The 18,908-nt window shown below is 42.3% G+C and overlaps 1 protein-coding gene across 11 annotated transcripts in view; it reads left to right on the top strand.

Moving 5' to 3' along the window:
* The window catches only part of ESRRG (estrogen related receptor gamma), a 624,049-nt gene that overhangs the window by 78,016 nt on the left and 527,125 nt on the right, over positions 1–18,908 (top strand). The window contains exon 1 of one of the 11 annotated variants that reach the window (XM_032317736.1): positions 8,470–8,902. The exons of the other annotated variants lie outside the window; for them this stretch is intronic. The gene's annotated coding sequence lies outside the window, so the exon portion shown is untranslated. Of the gene's footprint in view, positions 1–8,469; positions 8,903–18,908 lie in introns of those variants that run through there. 11 annotated transcript variants of the gene reach the window in all.

The following is an 18,908-nucleotide window of genomic DNA, read 5'->3' as shown; positions in this document are numbered from 1 at the left end:
CACCTGAAATGGCTAAGTGCAACCTTAGTAGAAAAAGACTCATGTTTTTTCAATAGTTTCCAGAAGGTTCCTAAGCACCTGATGTATGATGGGCTTTTTCATTTTGGGCATCTGCTATCTTTGCCTAGCTCAACATTCCAGTGAGGGTTTTTCTTTTTTTTCAGCGCTCAAAATTGAACATGTCAGCAGTGAGCAGCCACCCAGCTTTGTAAAGAATGCCACGGCTGACAACTTCACAGCTGCTGAGGAATCGGCTGAGCCTTTCTTGTAAAGCAGTACCGTACACAAGAGCCTTTGTGCCATGGGGACCCACCATGGAGTTTCCAAATGCCCTTACTCCTGGAAAAATGTGCCAACCCCTCCTTACCATGTTGCCCCAATCTCTGGTGATAATACCCATGACTGTAGCCAGCCCTTTGGTAGCTTCAGGAAGAACACAAAAAGACTCTAATATATTGTCAGAGTGAAAAACAAAATAAAATAGAGCAAAAACAACCACCATATTTTAGGCACAAGACCCTTAGTTTTCTTTCTTTATCACATCACTCAAATCGTTTGGAACCAAAGAAATCAGCTCAGGAACACATATAAAAGTTCCGTTTTAATATTCTTGAATAATTCTGTAAAGGTCTAATGACTACAGCAAGAAACACACAACTTTTCTACAGCATTTTAAGGTTTTTTTTTTTTTTTTTGGCAACTGCTTTTAGACATGTAATTTTGCTCTGATTGAGGAAGAATGAGTGAAGGAAGATGAAAGTAAAGGATCTCTTGTTCTCCATGTTCGTCTCCAGGTGGCCTGTCTATTTTCATCAAAAGTCCTGTAATGTCCAAGAGCCATCTTAGTGCTTAAGGGTGATTAGTCCATGGATTCTGGCTGGAAGACATGGGATTCCTGAACCAACTGCCCCAAAGTGTCTCTGAGAAACCATTTAAGGAATGTCCTGCTGTAGTTAACTCTCACGGTCAACCAGATTATGGTCCTTATTTTGCCCCACATCCATAACCAACTGTCCTTTTCTCCAAGACCTTATTTCGTCATTCACTGCCAGTTACCCCTTAGGGACTTACTGGAAACGTTCCATCAAGTCAAGGCGAGCTTATGGTTTGTTTGAAGGACTCTTGGATATTTTGTCAGAGATGTTCTTAAGAACCTGGTTCTGAACGCGCAGATCTCTCTTAGGTCGTTTTAGAAAAGTGGGGGTGAGACAGTGACATTGTACCATGTATGTGATATATGGTTGGTACTCCGCTTGTAGCGAGGAATTTATTTGGAATAATTTACAGGTGGAGGATCCCTTGATGTTGTTGCATTCAGTCACTATGAAACTTGTCCCAGTGTCTGTTTCATGGTTGCCCCAGTGTCTTTGGATACGTGCGGATTACTTTCTTACCAGATCTGAAATTTGGTCTGTTCTGAATCACCCCAGTGCATCCTGTGACACTTCTTCAAATGTTGCATAAACGCTTTCTGTATAGTTTTTAAAATTTAATCTCAGAATCCAAAGTATATTTCCATTTTACTTTCTTATGTATTCTTAGGAGTCCACGAGGCAGGCCTTCCTGTGCCCATTGAAACGATTCTAACAGGGGACTTTCTTCCAAATGCTTTGCATACTTTTGAGTATTTTGTAGATGGGAAACAGAACTCCTGATGGGTTAAGTTGCTTTTGCAGGACGCCATTTAGCTGTTTAAAAGCACAGTCCGTACATGACCTGGCTGTCTTGCTTGTCTCTTAGGTCAGTCCTAGCCCATGTAGCTGAGCTTTTCTCTGTCACCTCAATCCTGAAAATGGCACAGTGACTGTCTCAGAAACCTAAGTAAGTGATGGCCCATGCTGGTGGGCTTGTGCTCACTCCTAATCACTGCCCTTTTAATTTGAGGCTCTAGCAGATGGAAAATGATTTGGATGTTGCAGTAACAGCAAAAATAACATTGGCTTCCTCTCAACTTTTGCCTGGAGAAGCCCAAGAAGCCTGTTCTTTATAATTAGAAGGTTCATGTTAACTTCAACAGTAGCACAGAGCCAGCCATCATAAGCATGAACTGATTCACCTTTGAGAAGTGACAAGGAAAGAATCAGCCTGAGGTTGCCTAGAGCTTTCTTCAGGATAAGACCTGAAGGGGAAACCCTCATTGGTTCAGACCAAGAATGATCAAATGACCCAGTCTTACCTACTCCCCTGCCCCCCCTTATCCACGCCTTTCTCTCCTGTCTCAGAACCACCTGAGGACTTAGAACTGCTGACTTCAGCTCATTGGCCAGTGTGTCGGGGCTTAGATCCTGGATGTGAAATAAGGAGGAAAAAAGTCTTTTACAAAACCTTCCTTCCATCATTACTTTCTTTCCTCTTTGTCAGCCTATATGCGCACCTTAAAAAAAAAAAAAAATGTCTCTTTCTACCTTGGAGTCTCTTCTGGTCATGATTCTTCTCCACACCTGGCTCCTTACCACCTGACGGCCAAAGCAATATTCCTTGACCAGAGTAGTCATTTTAAACGGCACTGTTTTTATCATGTGGAGACTTAGAAAGGTCTTTTAATAGTGTACACAGGCCCTCAGAACCTAGTGACATAGTGAGTTAGGCCATGACTACCCCCAGATTTCCTGATTATTCACTTAGTGACTGATTCACTTTTGTGAGGGTCCCATTTGTTGTGACTATTTATAAACAAGCATGTTGAGGAAAAGACAGATGATAACCGAGCAGGGGAGATGTGGCTACTGGATCTACACCTCTGCTTGAGCGGTGCTTGGCCTCGATCTTCTCCTGCTGCCCTTAATGATCCTGCTATTCTGAGAGTGTTGGGATTTGGAGGTTGCCATTCCTTCCACTGATCCACAATCATCAGCTTTTCTGTGAGTTTATTTCAAGCAGGAGGAGATTCTCTCTCTTGGCCTTCCTGGAAGCCACCTCCAGATGAGGAATCATTCACATGCAGAATGTCTGACTCCCATTTGTTACTCCAACTTGAGTTGTCCCTTCATGACCTATGACCTTAGATGATAAAGTTGCACAGGTTATCTGGCCTGTCCCGTCTAATAGACAATAATGTAGCTCTGCTGGGGAAGGACTATATTTTATCAAGATCATTCTCATGTGTAACCTAATTTTTGTTGGACCATGTTTAGTTTTACTATATCAGCAACTTCCCTGGGCCAAAAACTCCATTTATTAAGCTGCGTTGCCAAAAGTTCTTTTCCACCACCCTGGCTCACATATCTTGGCATGTCACTCTAGATGATCCTTTAGGTCCAGGTCAGAGGATCACACAGGTAAGATTGCCTTCTAATAAGGTTCTTTGACATCTTGGTTATTAAATTCCCTTGAATGGGGTTCAAGCACATCTAACTTACAGTGAGGTTTGTGCCATGTGGAAAATGCCATAAATCTTCTGATAGCAAGTTTCTCATATTTCTACTATTTGTAGGTTTATTTACTCTGCTTATCCAGAATGATGCCACCTCTGTCCTGGAGCATATGGTCTTCACAGGTGGGAGAAGAGAAGACCAGCTTTCACTTCCCTTTTTGCCTCATGCTGCCTTCCTTTCTTTTTTTGTGACCTCTGTCTTCTGGTTGTCAGAATGGCTGCTGTTGACTTCTCATGAGTGTCACTGGCTGATCTCCCTGGATTGGAACCTACTCTAGTGCAGCCTGTGGCTTGAGGAGAAGGTGCTCGGAGCCCAGGCTGCAGCTGGGGGCCATGGAATTGGGGACAGGGCAGTGGACAGCGGGAAGATCGTGAATGCCCTACCTGGGCACCTCAAGAACTTCTTGATGGGGCCATTGGCACACCAGTTATATTCTTTCCTTTTTCCTCCAATGCTCTGTTACCGTGTTTATCACCTCCTCAAGAGAGATTCAACATGGGAATTTTCCCACCATGGGAAAAGCATTTCTTCTCTTTTCTAAGAAGCCTTCTCAACTTTAGTTATTCTCTGTTCTTTGAAAAGACCCGAGTCTTGGTTCTGTGAATTTCATGAGTCAGAATTTACCTAGTGCTTTCTTGAAGGTACTGATTCTCGGAGACAGATACAAGTGTTCCAGGTAGAAAGGTTTAGGAAATGGTGCACGTTCCTTCTTGCTTCTTTGAGATTCACAATGGGATCATAAAGGCTCTGGAGTCATGAAATTAGTTTTTTTTTTTTTTATGTAATTTAGATTTTAAAAATTGTAGTCAGAGGAAGCTTGCCTGAAGAAAATATCGATTCTGACTTAAAGGATGAGTGGAATTTGGAGTGGGGGAGGGACTCTGGTGGTAATAATACAGGCTGAGAGTATGCAAGTTCAAGAAATTCTGAAGACCATTATTATGATTGGGGAATAGTGCGCTGAAGTGAGAGGGGAGCTGGATGAAGCAGGAGGTGGTGGTGGAGAGCCTGATAGCAGGGCCTGATAGGAAGGGCTTATTGGCCATATTAAGGATTTTGATCTCTATCCAATGGGCAGAAGAAAACCTTGGAAGGGTTTTCATAATCCACATGGCTCAATTAGATACCCATTGTCAAAACACCATTTTGGCTACAACTTGATAGCAGATAGCAGGAGGGACAGTGTGTATTGCAGGCAGAAAATTTACTTACACTGGAAGCTTCTATTCTTAGTGAATAGCAGGGGAAATACTTCATATCCTAATCTCTTCCAGTTTTAAATCATTTCCTTTCATTAAAAATGGTCCTTTCCAGGTAAGCACCCAGTCAGAGTTATCCACCGAGTCTCTTCCCCAAGATGGCCTGGTGGAATGGGAAAGCTTCAGTGCCTGGCATTTGCATATGGGTCTCGATCAAGGTAACTTTCTGGGTTCTTAACTGCTGTCCTCTGTGGGAGTCGTAGCTCATTGTATGCCTAGTCGCCACTGACTCCCTGCCAGTTGAACTCACTGTCTGTTGTATTTCAGCTCAGTTAGGGCCTGGGTCCTCTTCACTGCCTCGTTTGCCCCTGTGCTCTCTCTGGCATTGTGGCATCATGACTGAAGTCTGGCTCTGTGTTCCATCTAGACTCCAGTATGGTACCCACCAACCCCCAGCCCTGGATCCTGGTAGGCTCCCTAGCCAGCACCATCTGTGATTGCCCGTGTCCCTCCCCAGAATTCACCAGCCCTCTGGTCAATACTACACTAAAGCCGAAGGACCTAGGTCACTAGACTCAGTCTTCCTCTCCCTTACCCTTGTTTCCCTCAACTTACACTCTGCTGGGTTGCTCCAGTTTGGGAGTTGGGGAGTACCTGGCAAGATGGTCCTAAACAGGAAGTGGAGAACAACTCTTTAAATACCTACCTGCTCCAGGTCTTCACTCCAGAGAAGTGAGTCAAGACATATTTCATGGTCTCTGCTACTGCTGTCTCTGCCTCTGGTCTTCCTCCCCAATACTTGGGGCTGGAAAGGTCAGCTAGATTTTTTCTCCCGAGTTGCATTTTTCTTCACTTTCTCTTTCTTGGCCTGTAGTCAAACACAAAAATCTAGTATACAAGCCAAAGATCTTGAATTGAGAATTCCCTTTCTTGCACTCTTTAAGGCTTAACTTTTGAGTGTTTTCTCTACAGAGGTCATATAAATAAGCTTTGAGACTCAAACCTAAGAGGTGTGCTCTTTCTACCTGGTCATGTCTAAGTCCTTCTCCTACTGGAACAGTTATCCTCATGCTCATCTGTGGAAGTGGATAGGTGCGAAGGATTTATTATTTTCAAAATATTCTCCCTGTGAAAGTAGGAACAAGGTCTCCTAAGAGATATTTATAACTTGGACTTGGGTGATGACAGTAGAGATGGAGAGAAATAAATGAATTAGAAAAATATCTAGATGTTAGGATTGATAGTACTTGGTGCTTGGAATAAGGTGAATTGATCAAATGTGAGAATCTCAAGGTTTCTGGTTTGTGTGGATGGATGGCAATGCCACTTGCTAAGACACAGAACATTGGAAAAAGAATTGGTTGGGGGTACTAGACCACTTTTGGATGTGCTGCATTTAAAGTTTTTGTGAGACATCCAAGTAGAGAGTAGTCAGTAGAATGTATACATGTATAGCTTAAATATGAGTATTTCTAAAGAAATCACATCATAATTGTAAGATTGGTGGGTAAGTAGGAAATTAAAGGAGTGATAACTAGATTGACCAAATGGTAGATAATGTGATGCAACCATCACACTGTAGGCAGAGGCTTACCAATGAAACCAGATGATGAATAAGTGTATTGATTAATACTCTTTCTCCATGCCACATCCCATGGTTCACCACTCTACCTTCTCTTTGAAGGACACAGCCTTCATTTACATAAATTAATATATTCAGTCAGTTTACAGCAAATCTTATCAACTAGGGATTAATTTTGTCTCTTTCCAATGATGTTGCATATCTCTCTGTTCTGATCCCATTTTGTGTTGCTTTTAAGATTTTACTCACAAAATTCTATTTTACTTCTGTTGTTACTGTATTCCCCCAACACTTGCAAAAATGTTGCTGAGTGATGAGGCTAGAAATGTAGGTAGGAGCTAAATAAGCAGAAGATGTTTGGACTTTATTAAAGGAGGGTAATGGAGAGTCATTGAAGGTTTTAACCCGAGGAGTTAGTAACATATTGTGCGTGTGCTTGTCTAGCATGACTTCCTTGATCTAGTGCCAGGAAGTTGATTCATGCAGTTGATTCAAAACCTGTGTATTGATCATCCCTTTTATATTAGCTACTGTGCTGGATGCTATGTGGATATAAAATTAAAAGGTTAAAAAAAAAACCCCTCCAATTATTATGCTAATATCCATTTGGGATATAAGTAGAAAAAGTTAGCACTAATTTTAGATTTGATTTGAAAAGGAATACACAGCACAGGATGTCAGTGGCTCCTGACATAACTCCTTCTAGTGAAGACATGCCTTAACCCTTTCAGATCACGACAAGCTCCATAAATGTTATTGTTTCCAGCACTGGAAATGCCAGTCTTGTGTGTTTAGCTTGCCATTCAGCAGAATTATTTTCTTTTTCTTTAGGTCACTAATGGAAAAGCATCTCAATATATACCAACTGTGTATTTTTTATTTTATTTTTAAATACAGAAAAGTGAAAAGTCAGACAGACCCAAGACATCTGGGTGAAAATTCTATATTTCAAAAGAATCAAAGCAGGATAGGAGAGTGTACCTCTGAGGGAGAGTAGCAAAGGGATTCTTTCAGGATTGGGTTTTAACATCTCTGGCCAGTTGGGTGAAAATTGTTTTGAAGATGTATTACATTCCCTGATCAAATGGAAAAAAAAAATGACACCTGCCATCGTATCTAGGAGACACCCAACTAACATGGCCAAGAGCCATACTCTCCTTCCCACATGGCCTTGTTGTGAAAGCCTTCCAATATCCCCTCCTTGGCAACTGGGGCAACCTCGTGCCTCCTCATGGAGACCAGCCATCTCAGAAGACTAGGGAAAGCTCTAGACTTGCCATTACTTTCCTTTGGAAGTTCCCAAGTGTGGTTAATGGGTGATCTTTTCTTTCTAATATTTAACCTAGCACTTCTCCCTTTTCTGCCAGTTTTAAGACCTGAGTCAACTTTGTAGAAACTTGCATTCTAAATATATTAGTCAGGAGGTTTTGCTGGAACAGTGTTATGTTAAAAATGCCTACCAGAGGCCCTTCAGGGTTTGTCAATACTTTCCTGGGTTTTGAATGTCCTCTAACCTGGTATTATGTTATTGTTGGGTTGTGGTTTTTTTTTTTTTTTCTTCCAGTCCTGCAGGGGTTAATTTTCTTTGTTGCTGTTAGTGTTTGATGTGAATCCTCCTATATTAATGTGGTTTTTGAAATGAAAAATCCCTACATGCACAAAGAGTGCCTTGGATAGTTTTGCATTTGCAAATAAAGCCCTAACAAATGCTCATTTAAAAAATATATTTTCCCAGCTGAGCACATTAAGGCTATATGCTGCATCTTTGTATTCACTTCAATAAACCAGGTGTGCTTTTGGAGATTAGCTATTTTTTATAAAGAATGATTTTGAAATAAATGACAATGGGCTCATTTCTCTTTATGCTGAGGATAACATTAAAGGAAAACTGCCGTGATTAGTTTTAATATCTCAGATAGCTTAATGAGTACTTACTAAAAATGTGTGTGAGTGTGTGTGTGTATGTGTGTGTGTGAGCACACACACACAGAAGGTAGATATATGTGTACACATGTGCCTGAATAATTTTCCAACATGTTAGGTAATACCTGTCAGGGATTTTAATAACCCAGTGTCAGTGAGTTATTCTGGTGGCTGTTTTGCTGAGGCTTTCAGCAGGAAGTCCATTTTCCCATGGAGCTGGGGTTGTTTTTTGTTTTTTTATTTAAAGTGTCAGTCAGAAAATATGAAAATGGCCTGGGATTTTATGTGTCAATTATAGTCAATGAGTGTATGCCTCTTTATAAGTGATCTGGAGTTCTTTTGCACCTTATGTCTGGTCTGTAACATGATAGAGGTCAGATGAGGGATATGGGATGTATGGGTTAGGTTTGGAATAGTGAGTGTGTGGATTATATTAGGAACGAATTAAGAGGTGGATTAAAGATATCAAAGAAGGGGCCACATGATTTTGTATAGAATGAGCTTGGAGTGGGATGAGACGGAGTCATTTCACAGATATTTCTAGGGTAGTTCTATAGTTAATGAATAAAATCAGGTGCAGCCGACGGTGGGAGGGGCCCCATGGTTGAGAAACTTAGGTAAACCAGAGAGCCTCAGGTATCAGTAGAGCTAGTGTTCAAGAGGCTAATCACAGGGGCCAATCTGGGTAGGGATTCCCATGCAGCCAAAGGGAAGGTGGTTAGCAGATGGATGATTTCAGAAGGATCTATTGGTCATCCTGTGGAGGGGGAGGAAATGTCTCAAGTGTCTGCATTTCAAGGTCTGCTACCCAGTTCTGCTGAGAGGTGATGATTTTTTTATTCAGAGAACTGACTAAGTCTTGTCTGAAAGATTATCCAGGATGTAATAGTCAAAGGGTCTGTAGTTGGTTTCTTTCTCCTTTTTCTTGCCTTTGGCTGTGTGAATGTTCCTGGTATCCTTTCTAGAAATTGAAGAGAGAAAGTTAAAATTTAAATCTGGCAGCTGTTTTTTGTCGTGGTGGTGGTGGTTGTTCAGAACTCTGGGTGATGGTGTGAGTGAAGGGATGAGATTGCCGCTGGTGCTGATAGTGCAAGTGGAGAAAATCCAGGAAAGGTTATTATCCCTATTTTCTGCAACCCTCTACAATCGATCTCTAGCTCTCCGCGTTGAGTTCTTAGTTTTTGTCTTGTTCCCATATGGGCACAGTCTATAGAAAGAACATTAGCACTTTGTCTCTAGAAATATGACTTAAACTACCATCTATATGTGTTTTTAAGAGCCAGGATGTGGGTGCAAATAAACCTAATTTTTCTGCCTTTTATCCTGAGAACGTGGCTTGAGATGAGAGTGATGAAAATAAGGACAAAAATAGCTAACTTTAAAACTCTGGTTTAAGATAATGGCTCTTTAATAAAAGTGTGGAGGAACACCATTGTCACGAGATTCTTTATTGGCTCTCATAAGACTGGAAAGGGTCAACAGTGATGTCCTTTACTTCAGGAAGTATGGCTGAGAATTTTGGTTAACTAGAGATAAGTTATGTAATATTCATTTGTTATGGATAGGTTTTGAAAATGACACAGACTTTTCAGGTGGAGTCAGGTGATTTTATATTGTTTGTGTAAATGGAAGAGAGAGAGCCTTCCTCTCTCTGCAATGGAACCCAGCTTCCTTCTTTCCATTTATAGAAAGTGTTTTTGAGGCCCATGTTAGCTGCAACCAGTGAGGGTGTCCACTTTGCTGTGTCCAGGAGGGGAAAGTGCAGTGATTGCCCTGGAGATGCATGAGGTGTCTTCTAAATGAATGCTGGGGCTTGAGCATCCATACATAGATTATTATGGAGCGTTCTTTTATGCTTCTATGCTTGTGAATGCCAAGAAATCCTTAATGTTTGGCATTGCCTTTGAACTGGAGCTGGGAGCAAAAGGAGAAATAGGAATTTATGAGATGATATTTTTGAGGATGCAGGGGGAGAGATCAGGAAACCGAGTCTAGAGAAGGTGGGGGCATACCATGACAATGGATGGAAGTTGTGGCTTTCTTCGCTAGGAACTTCGGAAGCATACCTCACAGTCCAGGGGGTGAGTTGATGAACAGCAGTTACTTGGCTGTGTCACCAGAGCTCATCAGTCCTTGCCAACCAGAGCTTCCTGCTTCCTGGCTGCTGTCATTTAAATAAACCCTTTTGGAGAGGTTTTTTTGTTTGTTTGTTTGTTGTTGTTGTTGTTGTTGTTTTTGGTGAACGGACCAGGTTTCTAATTTTAGCTGTGACAGCTTATAATTAGAAACCTCTCCAAGCTTACTTGTTTACAAACACCTGCATCAATAGTTCATGTTTACTATTTTGGAATGGGCTGTGCTGGCACAGAAAATGGGGGTGAAGGGGGTGCCAGTCCCTCCATGGGTATGTTCTCTTATTCCTCCTGGATGCCACAGGGTAGGCTGTGTGCCTTTGTGCATGTATGTGTGTGATCAGGTGTGTGCGCGTGTGTGTGTGTGTGTGTGTGTGTGTGTGTGTGAATGTTTTCTTTACTTCTCCCCCAGGTGGATGCCTCCAGCCCATCCAGCAAATGCTCTGGCCTGTGTCGTACTGCAGGGCTCTCTCCTTCTTGGGAATCAAAGAAATTGGTGGTCAGTTATTTGGGACAAGGTTAGATTTTAAATGACACCCTAGAGAGAAATTTTAGCAACTAATTTTAGCAACTCAGGATCTGCATTGGATAAAATGCTTTCTCTATTTCCATAATTTCTATATTTATATGTCATTCAGCATACTGTATAGCTGAGTGATTCAAGAAAAACAAATAGGGAGAGCTATCCATAATATAAATAATTCTACATTTTATCAAAGCAGAAATACATATCTGTGGTTAGAATGAGCCCACCTAGTGAAGTGATGGCTTCTTGCCGACCGAAATGGGATGCTATCAGGGATCATCAAAAAGATGACAGCCACGTAGTCGAATGATAGAACACTGCCCTGTTCTCGCTGATTCCAGATCATAAAATGTCAGTGGAGAACCCACTGGGTGCATTGCTTTGAATAGAATCTTGATGATTTCTTGGGACAAGCATAGTTATTCCCTTCAAAGGATGTAAAAAAGATATTGCATGCCAAAGCAAGATTTAAAATAAGAAGTAAAATTAGAACACAGACTCACAGACCAATATCTAATTCTAATTGAAGTGGAGATTCTGTAGGAAACCAAGCAGGTGTGGGCCTGAGCTGTGATACTTGAGTCCGCCAGCTGGGAGGGGTGACAGTCAGATGCCTGTTTACTTTCCACTACTCGAGACCACTTCATGTTCCCGGGAGGAAACAAAGTCGAAACAATAAACAAATGCTCTCAGTGCTGGGCTTGTCCTGGAGACTGATCTTTCCCAGAGATGTGGAAGAAGGAAAAATCTGCTTCTCAGATCTAATCTGGACATAGCTAGCTTCTTTGCTATTACACCCGAGATCAATTAGATTAAATGCCTATTTTAAGTCTCTACCGAGTCTCATCCTTTTCGAGCCATGAACCATGTTCTGTATCGATGGGTGTGTGTGTATGCATGTGATTTCGTATGTAGACATTCTTTCAATTCTTAAAAATGTACTACCTTTATGTACAAACTTGCAATGGATGTTTAAAGGATTTAATGCATTTGCTGCCTTGTATCAGAAAAATGATGGAGGGATTCAGTGAGGGAAAAGGGCTGTTGGCACAGCCTGTAGGCTGTTACTTTCACCAACTGTGGTGTCAGCTATGATCTTGTTTCAGTATTTCTGACTGTGGGGCCTCTTAGCTAGAGATCCCTGGGTCTTTGGGATTTCATTTTTTTTATTAAAAAATGAGAAAATTTTCCTGCTTTTACTGAGCATCTACTCTCTGCAGAGTTTTTTAAAGTCAGGATGGAGGGGGAGAGCATGAACAAATATGGGAGATTATCCTAGCTATGGAGGATGCCCGGTGTAGAACAGAGGATCTGAATATACTCTAGGGCAGTGGGATGTATTGCCAGAAGCTACAAATAGAACTTAGTATTAAAGTATTTGATCTGGTATGTCTTTCCTTTCAGCCTAGCAAGTTTTTGAGCCTCCCTTTGGGTTGAGTGGAGTATGGGCAACAGCATCTATTGGGCACCACTGTTTACCTCACACAGATAAAGGGAGGAGATTCAGAGTCAAATTAGGTTGGTTTGAATCCCAAGCCAAATACATGCTCATAGTGTGTTCCCTTGGAGAAATACCTTGAGCTCTCTAATTAACAGTTTTTCTCATCATCAAAATAAACCATCTCAGGACTTTTTAAAAAGATTTTATTTATTTATTTGATAGAGAGAGTGAGAGAGAGGGAGCTGGGGAGGCAGAGCCTGATTCAGGGCTCGATCCCAGGACCCTGGGATCATGACCTGAGCTGCAGGCAGACACCCAATGACTGAGCCACCCAGATGTCCCATTCCCATCTCACGTTTGTTTTTTTGTTTTGTTTTGTTTTTTGCTTTTTTTTAGGTAAGAGGTTTACTATTCTTGTGAACATATTTCATAGGAGAGGAAAAAGCTTAATTGTTGATGGAAAAATCCTGAAATATTTAAAAACTAAGACTTTCATCAGTTGACCAAAAAAAAAAAAAATAAATAAGTTTTTGATTGTTAACTCATCGCCATAAAAGTTTAACTAAAGCAACAGCTCCACTTATTAAATCCCACAGTAGTAAGATGAATAATTTGAAAAGAATGAGAAAATTCCAGTTGGAAGGCAGGTGAATGTGGAAAGGAAGAAAAAGGGAGTGTCGTGATAACACAGTGTCCTCTCGGTTTTCTTCTTCATCAGACCGTAGACCGTAGACAAGGTGGTGATTTCAGAACTTTCTCAGCCAACCTGCTGAAGAGACAGAATTTGAAGCCCCCAGTTCAGGGACTTTCTTCTTCGATGACCAGTCCAATTCAGTTGCTACTTATATAACTCACTTTGAAACCACTAGTCTGAAATTTTAAAGGAAAATAGTGTCTTAATTCTTGTGAAATAGAGGCCAAGAATGGGAAGCCAAATATATGTGTTGTGGGAGATGTCCCTCCATATTGGAATTAAACTAGTAGCTCTTATCATCCTCTCTCTCTCTCTCTCTCTTCCCTCCTCTCCTGTGAGTGTTGTATTTTGTGTGTGTGTGTGTGTGTGTGTGTGTGTGTGTGTGGTTTATCTGTAGTTTACGTTCCCATTGAGCCCAGGCTACAGGGATTCGGAGAGAGTTGGTACAGTCATGTCGATCACTGGTTAGAGAATATTCCTATTTGGGAGGCACTGAGACAGGGCTAAAAAGTAAACAGAAAAATAAAGAGATATTCTTCGGATTGTGGGAGCTTATGTTCATGGTGCAGGAACGGAATGTACCAGGTTGCCGAGTGAGAACACATTAAAAGTTTGTGAAATCGATAGGGTAAAGCTCGTGTGTGTAAAGGCTTTGAAAGAGAACTCATACTAGATTTAGGTAAATCAGAAGCAAAACAAAACAAAACGTGTAGAGTCCTGAAAACACCCTTAAAAAAGGTGAAGGGGGCCTGTTAAATCTCTCCCCCATCTGGGTGTTCGCGATGACTCTCAGGAGACCAGATGTAAAAGGGAGAGGGAACTCTTTGTCACTGGGAGACAGAGTCAGGGGCTTGGAGGTGTGTGTCAATGCCTTGCCCGGTTCTACCCAACATGCTGCGCCTGCGGCCCAGAGGCAGGCAGCCTGGGAGTGATGTCTTTGACCTTGGAGGAGAAGTCTTCTCTAGTGGTCTGTGTTTTCCAGCTAGGATTCAACTTAGCTCAACTTAGCTCTCCCTTGTAGAGAGCTAACAAAGAGCAGGGTGGCCGTGGAAGAGGAAATCCCGTGATGCTGACTGATTGACTTCCTGTCAGATACTGTTAATCATGGGGTGTGGCCCTTTGGGCAGAGGCTCCAGTGTGACGGCGCCTTCTAGGGAGACTTTCTGGTCTCCTTTAAATTCTGAGAAGTACTTTAGTCTTTCTTTGGAATAGCTCTGCCTCCAGCTTCCATTTTTTTCACACCGTCACCTGAGTTTTAACTTCAGTCAAGTTTTTAACTTTTGTGTTAAACCTGAACATCCTGTTAAATATGGCAGGCCCTAGTGAGTGTTCTCTGTATATCTCGGTTCTGTGACCGGAGATCATCAAAGGGTCTGGCCTTGTGGAGAAAACTCTCTGAAGACCATTGGCAGGCCTGCTTCTGGATGGGCACTGAGTAAGCCTGGCCCCATTCCTCAGCTGCCCTTATCCACCTGCCCAGACCAGTAGTAACGACAGTAGCCATTCGTTATTTTAGAAGTGCATTAGCATTTTGCTAAATACCATTTTAAAAACTGAGATATAATTGACATACAACCTCGTCTTTGTTTCAGGTGCATGAAACGCTTTTTATATATCACCCATTAATTGTTCAGGCAATCCTAATGAAGTAGATACGACTAGTCTCACTTGAAGAGTGGCAAGTTTGAGACCCAGGCACGGTCAGTGAGCTGGCCAAAGTCGCACCCCGGGGATTTGAACTCAGGATTAACCTGCTCTGTAGGGTCCTCCCTCTGACAAGGAGACTCTGGCGTTGAATTAGAAAACCTTCTCAGATACTTTCAATGTGTTTAAAAAACAAAGTAACTTAACACAGGAGAAGGGAAAGGAAAATAAACTCAGATGAAAACAGAGAGGGAGGCAAACTGTGAGAGATGCTTAAGTCTAGGAAGCAAGCAGGGTTGCTGGAGGGGAGGCAGGTGGAGGATGGGGTAACCGGGCGATGGGCACTAAGGAGGGCACGTGATGTTATGAACATCGCATGCCTCGGCAACTGATGAATCACTGAATTCTACCCCTGAAACTAATAATACAGTATATGTTAGCAAACTGAATTTAAATAAAAGAATTTTTAAAAAACCAAAGTAATGTGTCGATAGAAGACATTATTTCCCATTTTTTCCATATAGCGCAGGGAAGCCCCGTTCTTCATGCTCTACAGTGGGCTGTTCATTCTGGATTGCTGGCCAACAGCTCCCCCCTGTTGTTGAGTCCCAGGAAGCACGCGGTGAGCCCGCTGTTGTGCATAGAGCCCCGAACGCCACCTGAGACAAGGAAAGGGCTGACTCCTTGCTCCTGTGCCTTGGGCTGTCTCCCACCCTTGTCCACCTGCGTTAGAAGGTTTTGTGGGAGCAAGTTGGCTTTTGTCTCGGGGGAAGCCGCAATTGTCCCAGCGGTTCAGATGTCAGCACCCGGACGGTGGGACAATGTGTTTAATTGCTCTGTGGCCGGCGTGATGCTTCCTGCATGTGCCAGGCCCCCCAGTGGTTCACAGGACTAAGCCGAATTGTGGAGAAAAGTCCCCTCGGGCCGATCAGGACTTCAGAGTCGGGAGTGGCACGGTTTGAGACAGACCAAGGGGAACAAAGACATTTCAAAAAGATATGTATGGAAACAATAAAAAAAAAAAAATTCAAAGTTGGACTTTGACATAAAAGGATTTCAGAGTTGGAAAGGGAGGATTTCAGTAATATGGGAGAAATGGGAGTGAACTCCATATTCAGAGATTGTCTGGGCTAGAAGGGCCGGAAGGACTCCCGTAGCTCTGTGGGGGAACGGTCCCTGGGATCGCGGGTTTGGGAAGGGGCTGGATGGAGCGCGGGTGTCACATGGGGCATGGGGGCAGGCGCTGCAGAGAGAAGAACCGGTGCTCCTGTGGGGGGAACGGCTAAGATCCAGCAGGAGCACTTCTCTTGCCCCATCCCCCTCCTGTCCTGGGCATGTGGGCTGCTCCCGGCCCCTCCCCTACCAGGCTGCACTCTGGGCAGAAGGTCCTCGCTGGGGACCAGATGCAGCACTCAGTATTGCTAATGAGGTTTCAGGGGGTGCTTTTTCTAATATAAATCAAAGATTACAGGGGCACCCCCTTTTCATCCACCCCTCCCTGCCAAAGCCTTAGTCATGGGTTGCTGCGGGCTCCTGGCCACGGGGGACAGTCTGTGCCTAAGGCTATCAGTGAAGATAGCTATTTAAGAGGTTTTACTTTTATATCTGAGCAGCCAAATTGTGCATGTAACAATGGGGACCAATTATTGCACAATAGAGCATCCCCAATGAAACAGAGAGAGTGTATATTTAATATGCAATGAATGACACTGTCTTCTCCTAAACAATGAGAGCCTTTTTCCAGGCCATTGGGGGGAATGGGATTCCATTCTGAAGTTTCATTTGTTTGTGAAAGTGATATATGTACGACCCTTTCATCCATTATTGTGAAAATAATCACCCCCAAATAGTCAAATAAGTAATAATAAGATATCACCATTTGTGGTCATGTGTATGGGAAAGAGAACTTTTCTGCGTTTGAAGTATCATTTCTATACCCTTTTCTTTGGAAATCGAACCTTGTTGGGTTCCAATTTATCTCCAGCTCAAGTGATTATGGTGTTGAATAGTTTGAAATACTTAAAAAATTCCATCCTGTTGACAGTGGTTGTGCAGTGGTCCTGAATTGAGCAGGAATCCTGAATTGGGAATCCTCATTCCCTCAAGGTTCTCGAAGTCTGCTGTTTTATCCTCCAACAGAGGTCACTGGGAAAAAAAATTCACCATCCACTCAAGATATTTTATAGAGGAAAACGTGGTCTGGTGAGGATAAGAGATTTAATTCAAGATCATAAAATGAAAGAACTGAATGGTTAATGGAGGGCTTACTGAAAATTTAATTTTCTGTAATTAAAAGACAATGAAAGTAGCAGAGACAAAAATTCAGGGTGCAGCTTTGTTGAAGAAGGTATGTCTCTTGAAAAACATGGGGTAGACGTTGCATTTTTTTTTTAATGTAACATGATAGCATAGTTTTCATTGGTAAAATTTAAAGTGACTGACTTTTCCTGGTTTTCCCAGGATGGTCCTGATATTTTGCACATTAGCATGGAGGAATGCTCTGAACTCCAGCACACCTCTTAGTCCTGGGCAAACCGGGGTGCTTGGTCACACCGAATTTGGCCAAAAAAAAAAAAAAAAAGCTACATTATTAGGTTAAAGTTGTCACATTTTTCCTTGGAAGCTAAGTTTCTTCATGCTCAGCTATCTTAAGGGGGAAACTGACAAGTTCTAGAATTTTCCAACTTCTAGAATTTTCCTCATGGTTTCTCCACCACATTTAGGACATGGTGGAAATATGGAGATTGGTGAGGGAATTCTGTCCAAGCATAATTTTTCTGGCACCGCATCCAAGACCAGAGTATTGCAAGAACAGCAGTGAGGCAAGGTCGGCAGACGTTCTCTATAAAGGGCAAGTTAGTAAATATTTTAGCCTTTGCTGGCCAAACATAGTCTCTATTACATGGTCTCTCTCTTTTTTAAAAAACAACTCTTTGAAAATGAAAAACTCTGTTTAGCTTTCAGGGTATATAAAAATAGGCTGTGGGCCAGATTTGGCCTCTAAGCCAAACTCCCCCGTAGAGCATTGCTGTCCAACAGAAATATAATGCAAGTGATTTTTTTTTTAATTTTAAATTTTCTAGTAGAAACATTAAAAAAATAAAGAGTTAAGGTAAATTGAGGTTTAATAATGCATTTGATTTTACCCAGTATGTCTTAAATATTACCTTTTTCACATGTAACTCGTACAAAAATTATTAGTGAGATAGTTTGCATTTTTGGATCCTAAATCCTAGAAATCCAGACTAGCCACATTTTGAGTTTGTAGTGGCTGCATATACATGGCCGGTGGCCACCATATTGGATGGCACAACGCTGGGGCATCTTTATAACGTATAATGTGACAAATCTGCAGTCCTTCTCCTTTAGCCCTTTACCACTTCAATGAACACAGACAGAAAACAAAAGAACAACAAAACAAACAAAAGATCTTAGAACCAGAAGATGGCTTAGAGATCATCTAGTTTCACACTAATTTTGTAAGTGAGGGAGCCGAGGCTCAGAAAGGCTAAGTAGTTGGCCCAGGATCACACAGCTAGTTTAGCCGAAGATCTGATACCAGAACTCAGGTTTCTGGACCTGCCAGGGGCCTCCCCACCCCCACCCCCCACTGTAAGGTCTCTCAGTTCTCTGAAGTTGCCATTAATGACCCTGTGCCTGGGAGTCATCAGGAAAATGGTTGATATTCCGGTCACGGTGATGTGTTTACCTATGCAGAGACCAGTGTTAGGTGCCATTTATGGTCTGTGGCAAACATGGGAGAGGTCTGGCTGGGAAAAAGGGTGGTGTCTATGGCCATAGAGGAAGGGAAGGGAAGACCTGTGTTTTGATCTCCTGAACAGACAGGAAAGATAAGAATACATGGGCGCATGCTTGTGTATGTTGTATCTTCATGGCATCCCGCCTCTGGACCATCTGATTGCTTCTTGAACCCAGGCAGCCTCCTAGACAAAAGTGTGGGATCTGGGGGCTGGCGTCTGCTGTCATGGAAAGGATACTGAGTACTGGTGGTTCTCTTTTCTTTGCCTGACAAATGGTTGCCCCTCGTGCTAAAGGAAGGAGTAAGCTGGTTGTGTAATCAGAGTAAATGGAAGAGAAGTTTCGTTGCTTTATAAGTAGCCCAAACCCCTGCCTTTATTCGGGCATTTTCTTTCTTTTTGGTCAGTGTACATTTTTCTTTTTTGGACCCGACTCCTTTTCTCTCCACTTAAGGGAGTTACAGACCAGCTAAAGAATTTTATGAATAGGAAAACCCTGTAGTGCATTTAGCTTGGGGAAATGTCCCTTAGAATAGATTGTTTCTGAGTCAAGTGTATAAATATTCTGGCTCAAGACTATACCCTTTTTTCTTAATGAATTGGTCTGGCGGTAGTTAAAGCCAAGTGTGGTCTAG

The sequence above is a fragment of the Mustela erminea genome, chromosome 17 (genome assembly GCF_009829155.1).
Source record: "Mustela erminea isolate mMusErm1 chromosome 17, mMusErm1.Pri, whole genome shotgun sequence".
Classification (NCBI taxonomy): Eukaryota; Metazoa; Chordata; class Mammalia; order Carnivora; family Mustelidae; genus Mustela; species Mustela erminea.
This window is presented reverse-complemented; position numbering and strand designations above follow the sequence as displayed.